Below are 15890 nucleotides of genomic sequence, written 5' to 3' on the forward strand. Positions count from 1 at the left end.
TTATATAAGCTGCATGTAAAAATAATGTTGGTCAGTAGTGCTTTTAGTCTGTTAAAGTAAACATCTCAAAATGTAAAATCTTGCTGTGCCGTCCATTTAGCTATTAACTGGAAATTCAAATTTCTTTTTGAAAAATTATCATCTCCATGGGATCTCCATTAATCGTAGAGTTATAGAGTTTTGCAGTGCAGAAAAAGGCCCTTCGGCCCATCACATCTGAATCAGTCAAAGACAAACCACCCAACCATTGTAATCCCATTTTCCAGCACACAAAAATGTAATTTCTGCAATTGTAAATATAAGTGACCTTTTAATATTGCAATAATTGTTAATTGCTGCTGATCAACCTCTCTGGCACCAAAAAATAATTATTGCATGTTGAATTCCATCAGACTTTGAATGTTTTGGGAACGTTTTTTTTTAAATCTACCTTTCTGTCTTTTTATCCGCTCTCTTAATTAAATCTTTCTTTCTGTTTCTTTTTTTTCCTCTCCTCATCCTTCCTGTGTTTCTTTCTGAATTATTAAATCTCATTAATTAAGGAGGTACTATAGAAGAAGAACCATAGAACCACTCTTCTGGATGTTCTTTTCACCTAGAAATAAAAAGCCCTTTTCCCTTGCTGTGCCATTGGCAGATCACATTTACAGCTACTTTGGGTGGGCAACATCTTTTGAGCTGAACTGCAAATCTTAACAGATGGCAGCCAGATGCCCTGTTACAACAAATTCTGATCCATTAATGATCAATATGCTTGAGGCATGGTGGCACAGTGCTTAGCACTGTTGTCTCACAGCGCCCGGGTTCAATTCCCAACTTGGGTTACTGTCTGTGTGGAATCTGCATGTTCTCCCCGTGTCTGCATGGGTTTCCTCCGGGTGTTCCAGTTTCCTTCCACAGTGTGAAAGACGTGCTGGTTAGGTTCATTGGCCATGCTAAATTCTCCCTCAATGTACCCGAACAGGCGCCGGAACGTGGCAACTAGGGGATTTTCACAGTAACTTCATTGCAGTGTTAATGTAAGCCTACTTGTGGACACTAATAAATACACTTTAAACTTATGCAGCCCTGAAATCCTGAGGTGGCTACAGGATTCTGTCAAATGAACTTCTACACTACCAAAACCAAAACCAGCTTCACTACCTCAGTCCCGCTGCTGCCAGACCAGCAATTGCATGCTTTTTGAGTCGAACAAGAAAATAAGTTAATTCAGGAAATTCACTGTTGCCATTAATTTTAGTAGAAGTGGCGACAGTGTTATAATAATTAACTTCTTACAGTTTCTGGTGAGGGTGGTTGCAAGCAGTGAAATCCAGAAAATTAGAGTTAGATGTCAGCAATATCATTATTCGCTTACCTCAAGACTTCTCATTTCTCTTGTGCCATACAAGCTCTCCACAACATAAATATACCGTTACAATCATGCAACAGTCCAAGAATTTCTAGGCTTTGTGCCATTTTGGTGTTGTCATTTTCATTTCTTTGTAATTATTGCTCTATTTGTTGTTCATCTATCTTCCGGATTCCCGTTAACATTGGCTAATAATCTTTTAATAAAATTGCCAATCACATGCACTGAACTGAATAGGAAACACCAATCTTGTATTGCTTTCAAAACTGATTTTGAAATGTTGGTTTGATTTCATTGTTGAATTCACAACAATGTGTGCACTTGTGATCCATTTATACAACACACAGAGACTGAGGGAACTAGTTACTCCCATAAAGCGACCAAGCTTACTTTGTGATTAAGTTCCTTATATGAATAACTGGGTGACCACTTTTAATGACAAAATGTACCAGGCATGAAAGCCTTAACACCAACCATGACAAATGGGCAATTCTATCATGAAAATTGCGACACCAGCTGTGGGTAGGAATTTGCCGCTGACATTTGGTTTCAAAAACTCCAAAGTAGTTGCCAGCATTGCAAACAAGGCATCAGCAGAGGTTATCCAGCATTGCCAGAAAGGACTCTTGTGGCAGACTTTTCCATTCCAGAGTTGACCTTTTCAGCCATGAAAAGAAGCGCAGCGGATGATCTAATCAAACATCTGAGGCAGCATCTCTCAAAAGCCAACACAACCCAGACAGAACTCCTTGTTCTTTCAAGGCTGTTTTTTAGAATTGGACAGGGTTTTGCCTTTATTTGGGAAATGCAGTTTTACTTTCAGAAAACCTGTGGGCTGGATTTTACAAGGTGCCATAGTAGCCCACGTTACCCGCAATTCAAGAGGCTGGGGGGAAGGTTAAAGGTGGGGATGACCATTGTGGGGATTGCCCTAATGGGCCCAGACAGGTCTTCAAAGGAGATCCCACCATCCCCCTCCCGTCCTTTTATATAACACCAGCCTGCATAGTTAACACTACCTGCATGGTGTGGGCCACCTATAACCACAGGTTAAATAGCAGCGGTGGAGGGATGAGGCCCTTAAGTGACCATTAACTGGCCATTTTAGGTTGTTAATGGCCTCAGGGTAGGCAGGATACATGACACCTTCTCTGCCTCCTGTATAATTCCAGACAAAATGGAATTGGGGAAATAGGTAATGGAAAGCTCATTTACTGAATTTAACATGCTGCTACCTTCAAGCCTGCCGACAAGGAAACATAAAATCCAGCCGTGTGATAATTACCTCCATCTGTTGTTATAAATTGTTTTCTTTCCCTTTTCAATTATCTTTTTAGCCTATTGAAGTTAATTTTGTATATATATCAGGCCAAACTTTGGATTACGTCTTATTTACTATCCCTCTCTCTTCTCAAAGACTGGAATCGTCATACTACAGTCTGATAAATTATAACAGTCTCACCCTTGCTGATAAAACGTTCCTAAAGTTCCACATTTCTTTGGCTTGAGAGACTTCCTTCAGATGTTCTCTGACATCTGCCTATAACCCTTCTGAATCTTCACACAATCCTTCCAAATGAAACTTTCTTGACACTATCCCTTACTGTCTCTATGAACAGCTAAGGTGCTGTGCCCTATCATGTGGATTACTGTGTCATTCACAACCGACAGGCGTTTGTCAGAGTCTGAACTGAAAAGCAGGCTGTCAGGGAAGATTCTCAACTCCTTTTCTTTTTCTCAGTCTTATATCACTATATATTTTCTAAATGACCTTCCTCAAGAAAACCTCCACACTTGGGTCACTGTCTGCATAGAGTTTGCACATTCTCCCACGTGGATTTCCTCTGGGTGCTCCGGTTTCCTCCCACTCATCAAAGATGTGCGGGTTAGGTGGATTGGCCATGCTAAATTGATTGCCCCTTAGTGTCAGGGGGACTAGCTAGGGTAAATATATGGGCTTATCGGGATAGAGTTTGGATGGGATTTGGTCGATGTGGACTTGGTGGGCTGGGTGGCCTCCTTCTGCACTGTATGTATGTATGATTCTATATACGTGGCTAGATAGGATGCCCCTCTGTGCAAAGGCCTGGCAGGTCTGTACGGCATCTCCACATCAGGTCTGTACCAACCAGCGAATGGATCAACCATCTGCTTCTGAGAAACTGTTTGTTTGTCTCTTGTCCGACATTGTCTGAGCTTATAAGAAGAAACAAACTTGCATTTAAATAGCATCTTCTGAGATTTCAATCTCAGTTGCTTGACAACAACTTATGTAATTTTGAAGTGTTCACTCTTGTAATGCAACAAATATGACAGCCATTTTGCACACAGAAAGATCCCACAAACAGCAATGAGATAGATAGATGGCCAAGTAACATGTGTTTCAAGCATTAGGTATTAGCCAGAACTTGTGTTCAATTCTAATATTACCCCTTTTGGGTTTTCAGAATTCAGCATTGTGGTTAGTTAAAGCAATTGATTGGATACAAATTTTTGAAATCTTGATTCAGTACTGGCATTTTCGCAAACACGCAGAAATGTTGTAGAATAGAAAAAATAATAGTACCCTATAAATTAGTAGTTTGCTGGTTTAGATCTTTTCTATTTATTCCACAGAGAATCATCAAATGTGCTATACATTTCTAAATGTCAAGAGACATTACAAGCAACTAATTTAAAACATATATATGTGTGTGTTGGAGCTCGATGTAGTAATGTTACAAAATTATTTTGGGAAGTGCAATTCAAAGATAGAAGAACGAGTTGAAGCTTCATCAGCTTTGATCTGATGGTGCCATTAATGCTCCACTAGTGAGATTTTCTTTAAATAAAGTGTTTACAGATTTCTCATGCATCTCGATCTGGATTATTAGCCAGATACTCCAGCTTTGTATTCATACAGTGACTTTAATGCAGAAATGGGTTGTAATGAGCTTCACAAGAGTATTATTGATTGGATTTGTCACCAAACCACATGCAGAGATGTTAAAGGCAGACGACTTTAAGGGGTAGGTTTTATTTAAATAGAGAGGCAGAAAGGTTTAGGGAGAGAATTCCAGAGCTTAGGTAGGGTCTTGGCAACTGAAGACAAGGCAGCGGAGCAATGTAAACTCAAGATGGTCAAGAGGTCAGAATTGGGAAGGTTTAGCTAACTGGTTGTGACTGTAATCAGTTAAGGAAATAAGAATACTCTGAATGTGAATTGTGATTCATTTGTTTTCCTAAGGGAAATATCGGAAGTCTTCCAACTCTTTAACAAATGGAGATTGCCAAATATCAACAATATTAATGAACAAGAAAATATTCTGTCTGAGAATGTATACTGTGTAGGTGGGTCTAGTATGTTGCAGATATTCAAACTGAGAAACATCTTCAATCATTTAGGAAATGTGAAAGAAGATAGTTTGCAAAGATTATGCTATGAGGGGTCAACTTCTGAATGGTCTGCACACTACCTTTTGACCACTACATGACAACTTATCTTAATAATACAAATTTTTATTGCTGATTATGATTTAATGCATGAGCAAAAATTCCTGTTTATATAACATGTCAACACTAAATTAGTTCAAGTGCATTTCCACAAATTTCAGTGTTAGTCAGTAGATAGATGTATCATTGTAAATCCAAATATAATCTCCGAGCTTCTTAGATCTGTCAGCAAAAACATAGCTGCAACTTTAACTAGGGAGAAATTCATCTCAGACATTAGTCCATCATCAGATATCAGATTTGAAGTTGTTTATGTCGAGCAAGTATATGCCATATCTTTCCATTGGATCTATCAGATTAGCTGTTAATTATATATACTGAGCCACCATCGTGAATTAGTTTTTTAAATTCATTCACAGGATGTGGGTGTATCCTGCTTGATTGATCAGATTGATTGCCCATTATCCGTATTGCCTGATAATCAATTCCATTGACTGATCCTTCCTATCCTGACCCCATTGCACTTTCTTTCTCTACTTTTTGTATGTTCTCTTTCCTGCTTTACCATGTTTCCTTTACACCTTCACCCATCTTTCCTCAGTTTAAGTTTATGTATTAGTGTCACAAGTGGGTTTACATTAACACTGCATTGAAGTTACTGTGAAAATCCCCGCGTTACCACACTCTGGCATCTGGTCAGGTACACTGAGGGAGAATTTAGCATGGCCAATGCACCGAACCATCATGTCTTTTGGACTGTTGGAAGAAACCAGAGCACCCGGAGGAAACCCACGTAGACACGGGGAGAATGTGCAAACTCCACATAGACAGTGACCCAAGCCAGGAATCGAACCTGGTTTCCTGGCACTCTGAGACAGCATTGCTAACCACTGTGCCACCGTGTCTTTAAATTTCCTGCCATTCTTATTAGTATTTTGCTGGATTGTAGAAATCAATATAACAGCATTAACAATGAGAACCTGAGGAAAACTGAAACACACACCATTCTTTGCATCTTTAGGCATGAAAATTATATTTTTTATTCTTTCATGAGATGTGGTTATCTCTGGCAAGTCAATCCTTTTTGATCATCTCTATCTTCCTTTGAGAAAGTGATGGTAAGTCCCTCTTGAACCACTACAGTTCATAGTTTGTAGCTATATCCACAGTACTGTTCAGAAAAGTTCCAGGATTTTAACCCAGCAATAGTGAAGGAATAATGATATCGTTCCAAGTCACTTGGAGAGGAACTTGCAAGTGGTGGTGTGTCTGGTGATGTGTCTGCTGCCTTTGTCCTTCAAAGTTGCAGAAGATGAGGGCTTGGAAGATGCTATGAAAAGAGTCTTGGTGAGTTGCTGCAGTGCATTTTGTAGATGGTACACACTGTGACCACAGTGTGGCAGTAGTGGAGGGATTGATGTTGGTGATGGATGGGATGCAATTCAAGCAGCCTGCTTTGTCCTAGATAGTGCTGAGTGTTTTTGGAGCTGCACTCATCAAGACAAGTTGAAAGTATTCCATTACACTCCTTCATTGTACCTGAAGGCTTTGGAGAGGAAGGAGGTGAGTTACTCACTGCAGAATTCCAAGCCTGCAACTTGAACTTGGAGCCACAGTATTTAGTTGGCTTGTCCAGTTAAGCTTTTGTTCAATTGTGATCCTCAGGATGTTGAACATTGTGCAGGGATCAGCTAATACCCTTCCTTATGCTATAGGGAAGGTCAATGATGAAACATGTGAAGATGATTGGGTCTCCAACACTGCCCTGAGGAACTCCTGATGAGACATACTGGAGCTGGAATAAATGACTTCCAACATTTTATCGATGACCCTTACTGCTGGGCATGACTGCAACCAGTGGAAAGCTGATTCCAATTGACTTTCATTTTACTCGGGTTCCCTGATGCTATCCTCAGTCAAATGCTGCCATGTTGTAAAGAGCATTCACTTTCACTTCACTTCTGAAATTCAACTGTAAACATCATTACAGCTCTTCAAGGCTGTAATGATGTCTGCAGCCAAGTCGCTCTGACAGAACCCAAACTGAGCATCAGTGAGTGGGTTATTGGTGAGTAAGTGCCTCATGATAGCACCACCAACAATATCTTCTATCACTTGCTGGAGAAACTCAGCAGGTCTGATGGCATCTGTGGAGAGAGAATAGAGTCAACGTTTCGAGTCAGGATGACCCGAAGCTCTGAAGAAGGGCCATCCAGACTTGAAACGTTGACTCTTGTCTCTCTCCACAGATGCTGTCAGACCTGCTGAGTTTGTCCAGCACTTTCTGTTTTTGTTTCAGATTCCAGCATCCATAGTATTTTGCCTTTATATAGAGTCATAGAGGTTTACAGCATGGAAACAGGCCCTTCGGCCCAACTTGTCCATGCCGTCCTTTTTTTTTAAACCCCTAAGCTAGTCCAATTGCCCGCATTTGGTCCATATCCCGCTATATCCATCTTACCCATGCAACTGTCTAAACGCTTTTTAAAAGACAAAATTGTACCCATCTCTACTACTACCTCTGGCAGCTTATTCCAGATACTCACCACCCTCTGTGTGAAATAATTGCCCTTCTGGACCCTTTTGTCTCTCTCCCCTCTCACTTTAAACCTATGCCCTCTAGTTTTAGACTCCCCTACCTTTGGGAAAAGATATTGACTATCGAGCTGATCTGTGCCTCTCATTATTTTATAGACTTCTATAAGATCATCCCTCAGCCTTCTTCGCTCCAGAGAAAAAAGTCCCAGTGTATCCAGTCTCTCCTTATACCTCAAACCATCAAGTCCCGGTAGCATCCTAGTAAATCTCTTCTGCACTCTTTCTAGTTTTAATAATATCCTTTCTATAATAGAGTGGCCAGAACTGTACAAAGTGATATTCAATCACTTTGCTGATAATTGAGAATAGACTTATGATAATTGATTGGATTAGTTCTGCATTTTGGAGCAGGACGTACCTGGGCAACTTTTCACATTGTTGGGTAGGTGCCAGATTTGTAGTTTAAATGGAGCAGCTTGACTTGACACTGCAGCTGGAATGTTGTTGGGATCTAGTCTTTGCTGTATGCAGTGTGCTCAAATGTTTCTCAATATCATGTGCAAGTCATTTCACCATCATTCATGCCCATTGGATACTGTGGCCGGAATTTTATCTGCACACCCACCCCAGAATTGCAGAATTCACAGAACCTCCGTTGGCCTCGGGCGGGATCTTATGAGCCTTGGAGGAGGTGGGGGGGTGGGGGGGAGAGGGACGGTGATGAGGCGGTAAACTCCTGGCATGCATGTCTAAGAAATATAATTGTGGAAACATTCTTTCCACCTCTACCTTGTTAAACCCAGTCCTAGGGGGCGATTCTCCCAGCCCACTGCGCTGCCCAAGCAGTGCAGTGGGCTGGGAGACATCAGGGGAGGCCATTTAGCGGGATTCCCACTGGTCGCCATGGCCTCTGCGCGTCTTTGGTCTCCGGATTTCTGTTATCGTCAGTTCCATGCCAGAAATCGATGCGGAGCTGATTTGAGTATTAAAATCTTCATTTAAATCTTATTAGCGGGCCCGGGACTGAAGTCTCTGGGTCCACTAGTGTTACCCTGTTTCACTCCAGCGGGGTTTACAACAGCTCCCCCCTAATGGGGAGCTAGCAGCCTGACCACGCTAGAGTGAAGGGAAGCTATGGAGGCCCCCCAGGAGGTTGGGGGTAAAGAGTGGGGTGCCTCCGGGGCATTGTCAGCCTGGCAGTGCTGGAGAGGGGATCTTGGGACTGCCAGGGGGTGGGGGTTGGGGTTAGGGAGATCTGGACAACTGGAGGGAGTGGAGCTCTCGGGGAGATAGAGGCGGTTCTGTGGAGGGGAGGGGGGCTGACCTTAGAGGTCCAGGAGGTCAGCAGTCGGGGGGGGTGGGGGAATTGGAGGGCCAGCGATGGAACTGGCCAATGATCGGGAGGCTGGCAGTGCGGGACTACAGTGCATGTATCGATCTCCACTCTGAAAGATCAGCGCAAGCGGTGTAACCCGCTCAGTGCTATGCTGCTGGCCTCTCCAGCGGGAATAGGGCCCTCCCCTGGATTTTTAGTGCGAATCTCCCTGAGGCAGTCTGCAGTGCAGAGAGTGTGGGAGATTCATTCTGAAAATCCCGCTAATAAAACCAGTGGGAGTTACTCCCATTTTTACTCGAATTCAGCACTTCGAATTTTTTTGGGAGAATCCCAGCCCTAATGTTAATGACTATTATGAGATCATTTCTATGTCTTCCCTTTCTTAGAGAAAATTGCTTCAATACATTCAATTTTTTCTGATAGCAGTAACTTCTAAGGGCAAAATCTTCTTGCCCTTTCTATCGTATTCTGTTAGCATTTGTAATTACTTTGTTGACCTGTGATGCTGCTTTTAATGATTTGTTCATCTGGATTTCTTTGCTCTTCTATTGCATTCTTTTTCTTATTTCCTGCGATGTATGTGATGTTTTTGTTTTCCTTACCAAAATGTATAATCTATTGTGTTTATCTTTTAAAGTGGGTGGTGGTGGTTAGCTAAGTTGCCTAAACAGCTAATGTGCGGTTCAGAATAATGCCAACAGTGCAGGTTCTGATCCCTTGAGGTAAACTTGGGTCCCGCCTCCTCATCCTTTCTGTAGTAAGATCAGGGTACAAACATGGTTCAGCAACCTACGAATCAAGGATGGTACTTTGAGAAGAAATAGAAGATCTATTGAAGTTAATTTGCTATTTAACTACTCACTCTGCAAGTTTTTCATGACCTGAATTTTTCACCTGCCGGGTGAATGCCCTTGGTGGGCCGGGAAGCAGGTGCGAAACGTGTTCCTGGCCTCAATCGGCCCGGGACGCAATTTAACTTTGGCTCGCCAACAACCATACACTTTGAAAAGCTCAGCACCACTGTGGAGGGTGGAAAGAGGGTGCGGGCGTGTGCTTCCTCAGGGGGCCAGCCACTGGGGAGCTGTCTCAGGGATCTGCAGACCTGTCAAAAGTAAATAGCAACAGAAAATCACACAGTGGCTTGGTAGAACCTTCAAAGAAAAGCCTCAGTCCCCAGATAAATGCGTTGAATTTTATTTCAGCCCTGAAGCTAAAGTGTAAAGGCCACCTGGCCAATCCACCCACCTACCAATCATAAAAGCAGGCGGGCCATGTAAAGTTGCATTCCATTCGCCCCCAATGGGCTAAATTGCCTGCTTAATTGTCGGCAGGCAGTCTTCTGACTCTTACACGTGTCCGTCCATTGAAATATTGCATAATGACATAGGGACATGTACTCGATGTCTTCTCGCACGATTTCACGCACTTCCAGATCAGGCACGCACCTTCCCAAGTAACTTAAAATTCTGGCCAATGTCTTCTTGTAGTATACATTCTTCTTCAGTGCTGGGTGTACCCACTTCACCATGTTTGCTGTCATTCGCAACAAATGATATCGAGATATTTGTTCCGAAGTCTAAATCCTTAATGCAAATTATGAATAACAGCAATCCCAGGCACTGTTTTTTTATCTTTTTCCAATTTGAATAACTATTCTTTAGCCCTACTGTCTGCTTTCTAATTTTTAAACAATTTGCTATCAGTTCAGCTATTGATCACCTGACTCCACATGCCCTAATAGTTTTTATGAGCCTATTGTGTGATACCTAATCAAAGATCTTTTGAAAATTCAAGTTGTTACGATCACAGTTGATGTTATAACTGGACAGGAAGATCCCAGAATGGAACCCTGGCTCAGATCCATAACATTTGACTGTTCTATGTAAACACAGTAAGGAGTTTAACAACACCAGGTTAAAGTCCAACAGGTTTATTTGGTAGCAAAAGCCACGCAAGCTTTCAGAGCCTAAACACGTTAAAGAAGCCATCTCCTACGGACAAGCCCTGCGTATACACAGGATCTGCTCGGATGAGGAGGATCGCAACAGACACCTCCAGACGCTGAAAGATGCCCTCATAAGAACAGGATATAGCGCTCGACTCATTGATCAACAGTTCCAACGCGCCACAGCGAAAAACCGCACCAACCTCCTCAGAAGACAAACACGGGACACAGTGGACAGAGTACCCTTTGTCGTCCAGTACTTCCCCGGAGCGGAGAAGCTACGGCATCTCCTCCGGAGCCTTCAACATGTCATTGATGAAGACGAACATCTCGCCAAGGCCATCCCCACACCCCCACTTCTTGCCTTCAAACAACCGCACAACCTCAAACAGACCATTGTCCACAGCAAACTACCCAGCCTTCAGGAGAACAGTGACCACGACACCACACAACCCTGCCACAGCAACCTCTGCAAGACGTGCCGGATCATCGACACAGATGCCATCATCTCACGTGAGAACACCATCCACCAGGTACACGGTTCTTACTCTTGCAACTCGGCCAACGTTGTCTACCTGATACACTGCAGGAAAGGATGTCCCGAGGCATGGTACATTGAGGAAACCATGCAGATGCTGCGACAATGGATGAATGAACACCGCTCGACAATCACCAGGCAAGACTGTTCTCTTCCTGTTGGGGAGCACTTCAGCGGTCACGGGCATTCGGCCTCTGATATTCGGGTAAGCGTTCTCCAAGGCGGCCTTCACGACACACGACGGCGCAGAGTCGCTGAGCAGAAACTGATAGCCAAGTTCCGCACACATGAGGGCGGCCTAAACCGGGATATTGGGTTCATGTCACACTATTTGTAATCCCCACAGCCTGCCTGGACCTGCAGAGTTTCACTGGTTGTCTTGTCTGGAGACAATACACATCTTTTTAGCCTGTCTTGATGCTCTCTCCACTCATGTTGTTTGTATCTTAAAGACTTGATTAGCTGTAAGTATTCGCATTCCAACCATTATTCATGTAAATTGAGTCTGTGTCTTTATATGCCCTGTTTGTGAACAGAATTCCCACTCACCTGAAGAAAGGGCTTGGAGCTCCGAAAGCTTGTGTGGCTTTTGCTACCAAATAAACCTGCTGGACTTTAACCTGGTGTTGTTAAACTTCTTACTGTGTTTACCCCAGTCCAACGCCAGCATCTCCACATCATGTTTTATGTAAACACAGAGGAACAGGATCATTGGACCATTAATTAGTTTTAACAATGAGAAAAAAGCATTTATTAAACATGGAAAGTTTAATTTTAATACAATACTCCTTTACTCACCCCTTAGGCTCACAAGTGGGTTTTCTCCGGGTGCTCCGGTTTCCTCCCACAGTCCAAAGATGTGCGGGTTAGGTTGATTGGCCAGGTTTAAAAAATTGCCCCTTAGAGTCCTGGGATGCGTAGGTTAGAGGGATTAGTGGGTAAAATATGTGGGGGTAGGGCCTGGGTGGGATTGTGGTCGGTGCAGACTCGATGGGTCGAATGGCCTCCTTCTGCACTGTAGGGTTTCTATGATTCTAAGTATATACAATTTTCACAGATAACACTCCACTCTGGAACAAAATTGCTGATGCCACTCAACCGATCTTCCATGGATTTCTTCTCACAATCCGCTCCAGATGATTCTCACTTGAGTGTTTCCAAACTCCACTCCTAAAAAGTCAATCGTCAAAATTCTACACAAACCCAGGTACTCTGTCCCCACAGAATACAGATGCTTCAGAAAGTGGAAATAAGGATACAGATTGCTTCAGATATGTGGCTTGTCTGTATCCAGCCTCAACTGCTCCTCTCTTCCTATGTCTGACATTAACTTCCATGAACAGTATCCTGTTCCGTTGTTCCTTTTTACTTCAATATTCCTGGAACTTCCTTTCCATTCCCTGACTTCGAGAACTGGCTGCCCTTTAGTTCCTTTGGAGTTTGCTTTCTTGCACTTTACTCTATTGTCTGGCTTTCCTGCTTCTCGCAGAGCTGAGAGCGGTTCACTCTTTTGTTTCCTAGCCCCAACTGCTATGAATTCAGCTAAAACAACACTCAAAAGCTTTTCTACTGTAAAGGTGCCCTCATTATTTCCCGAACCTCGTGATTACTTTCCACGCTGTAAAACTCCCTAAGCACAATCAAAACACAGTTTGAACTGACTAAATCTCCCTTGGTTTTACTCTTCTTACACAGAACCACGAGATTAAATCCACTTCAAATCTATACCTCATTTCTAATACTCAACAAGACAAATATAGCTCATCTGAAACTACCTCTACTTTCCTGGTAAAGTATATGATACCTGTTGCCTGATTCTTGTCCACTCTTTCCATTATCTCTTCAAAAAACTTTTCCAGATAGGTAAGCCTTTTGGAAACCCCATGCTGACTATTTTTAACCTAAATTTTCTGCCTGTGAGTGTAATTTTACATACATTTTGCACCAACATTGTTACAGACATTCAGAATCAGAGATTTGTTACAGCGCAGAAGGAGGCCATTTGGCCCATCGTGTCTGCACCAGCCATTATCCAGGTGCTTGTGGTCAACTGAGAAGCAAGTGTGTTCATCACTGACCTTGAGGTTAATTTTGATGAGAGATCTGGTGAGAATTTCATCGCTATCATTGTGCAATAATTACAGATTCATCACTGGTCATTCCCAGTATGGCGCAGCAGTGATGTCCAAGTAGCCAATCACATTGAAGGATTTTCAAAGAGACAGGAAGCAAAAAGCACTAAAGCAAAACATTTATTTTTTACATGTAGTAAATTAAAGATTGGGCATACACATGGGGGTCAAGACCGAAACTAAAATATTCTGAGAAAGCTTTTATTAACAAAAACTATTATTGAAACATTAAAAATCTACTAAAAAATGATTTAAGAGCAGCGAAAATTATAACATTTTCATTTCAGTGCTAGATCTGTTATTCATGAAATTTTATCGATCACATTACCATTAAAAACCCAGTTACATCTGATGGAACAAGATGTAACATTTTATGGGCTATCTACCAGCAATTTCGGAGTGGGGAAAGTTGAAATTCTCAACGATTGCAATGATTGCCAACTCTGGGGGCGCCACAGGTTAGACTGTATCACAGCACTAAGTGAAGATGGCAGCTTCAGGATTTCTGTGCTAATCTGCACATGCCTCCAATATCCTCAGCTCGGGCTCATGTTGGCAAGCACTGACAAATCATAGTCAACCGCCACCCACCACAAAACCCGTCCCGTTATACAACATAAAAGGAGTAGACCATATGAGCTTTCGAGCCTGCACCACCATTCTAAATGATCGTGACTGATATCTTCTGCTTCACCTACATTTTCCTGCTGCTTCCGATGTCCCTTGATTTCCTGAGAGAGGGACCAAAAAATGGGTTCCTCTTCATTTTCAATGTACTCAATGACTAAGAATTCACAACCCTGTGGGGTAGAGAATTCCAAACATTCACAACTTTTTGTGTGCAGAAATTTCTCGCCTTCTTGATCCTAAATTATTGACGCCTTATCCAGTGCCCTCATGTTCGAGATTCCCCAGCAAGGGGGAAACATCGGTGTCTGCTGAAACATCGGTGTCTACCCTGTCAAGCCCTTTCTGAATCTTGTATGTTTCAATGAGATTACCTCTCATTCTTCTAAACTCTAGTCAGTGTGGGTCCAGTTTCCTCAGCCTCCCACTGTGGGACAGACCTCTCATCCCCAGAACCAGTCTAGTGAACCTTCACTGTACCACCTCCAATTAGTATATCCTTCCTTAAATATGGAGACCAAAACAGCGCAAAGTATTCAAGATGTTGTCCCACTTAAACCTTGTACAATTGAAACCTTGTACAATTTTATCAAGATGCCTTTAGCATGGAGGCAGGACCATTCTAATGAACCCAATCCATTTGGACCATTTTTAAGACAACACTGGTGTTTGATCTGAGCAGTTAGAAAAGATATCTGATATCACGACTGTTTCGACTGGCCAGTGATGTTCTTTGGCGAAAGCAATACACTGTACTACCAAGCAAGATTTTAACTGTATGATCGCATTCTAGGAACTGTTACACAGTTGGTTGTTTCTCAAATTGTAATTGGCCCCTTTTCACAGATAGGAGCCTGTCAAAGAATTTCTGGAGCTACTTGGAGGAGTCCAGCGAAAGTTCTTTGCCAAAACTGAACGTTTGAATTGCCCAATCCGAATGTACTTAATCATGGTCAGAAGTCGCACAAACACTGGAGCAAGAGTTTTGCGGGAAATTCGTAAATGGGGCCTGGAGGTTGATGAAGTGCTCATCCACACTGGCTCAATGAAAAATTCAATCCTAAAAAAAGTCCGACCTCATATTGTGTTTAACGTTGCATTGATCTCAAAAAATATAATTAGTTGTTACTAAAGAGTGCTATCATACATTATCAAAATACAGGGGGGGGCGGAGGGAGCAAAGAAGTCCTCAAATTAATGTTTGCAGTGCTGAATAACAAGAAAAGCTGTAGATGTCCAAAGTAATTAAAGAGACACTACTGATGGATCCTAACTATTCTTTTCACTATGTGTGCAGCTACTGATATTATATTCTCCAGGGGAAAAGCCCACGTCGCAAACTATTTTAACAAAATGTCACTTTACACCAGCTCAATCCTGGCAGCATCTTTAAAAATTTTTTCATCTGTACATTAAAAACTGATTGAAACTTGACTGTGCTCACTGACTGGATACTTGTCATCAAATTCTGGTTACGTTTCATTTGCAATCTTACCTGATGAACTATGATAGTTGGGCCTGCTTTTTGCACCAGCAATAATGATGAGGCTAATAGCGCTCACCATTATGAAGGAGTAAATTGGATCACACATCAACAGTTAAATGCAGAAATCAGGTCAGTGCTGTTCAAATTGTCCTGCACCACACCGAGATACTTGACATTAAAACATATTGGGGGAGGGGGGAGGGGTGGTGGAGTGACTTTCCCCCAAAAAATCAAAGTGTCCAGAGCTGAGTTTTGTAAATAACGGCACTCTGTGCAATACGGAGGCCGTCAGGTGATTCAAATCAATTGGGGGCAGAGGCTAAACCCGCTGGAGAGACAGGCAGCAGAGTGCTCAGGATGCCTGCGAGCATGCGCCAATCTCCCAGTATACTGGCAGACTGGTTAACGTCAACCCCTCCCCCACCCAATCACCGGCCTCCCGATTACCAGTCCCACCGCACCCCCACCCTGGACATCACTGGCACCCAACCCCCTCCACCCCAAC

This window comes from Mustelus asterias, chromosome 5, assembly GCF_964213995.1.
Source record: "Mustelus asterias chromosome 5, sMusAst1.hap1.1, whole genome shotgun sequence".
Lineage (NCBI taxonomy): Eukaryota > Metazoa > Chordata > Chondrichthyes > Carcharhiniformes > Triakidae > Mustelus > Mustelus asterias.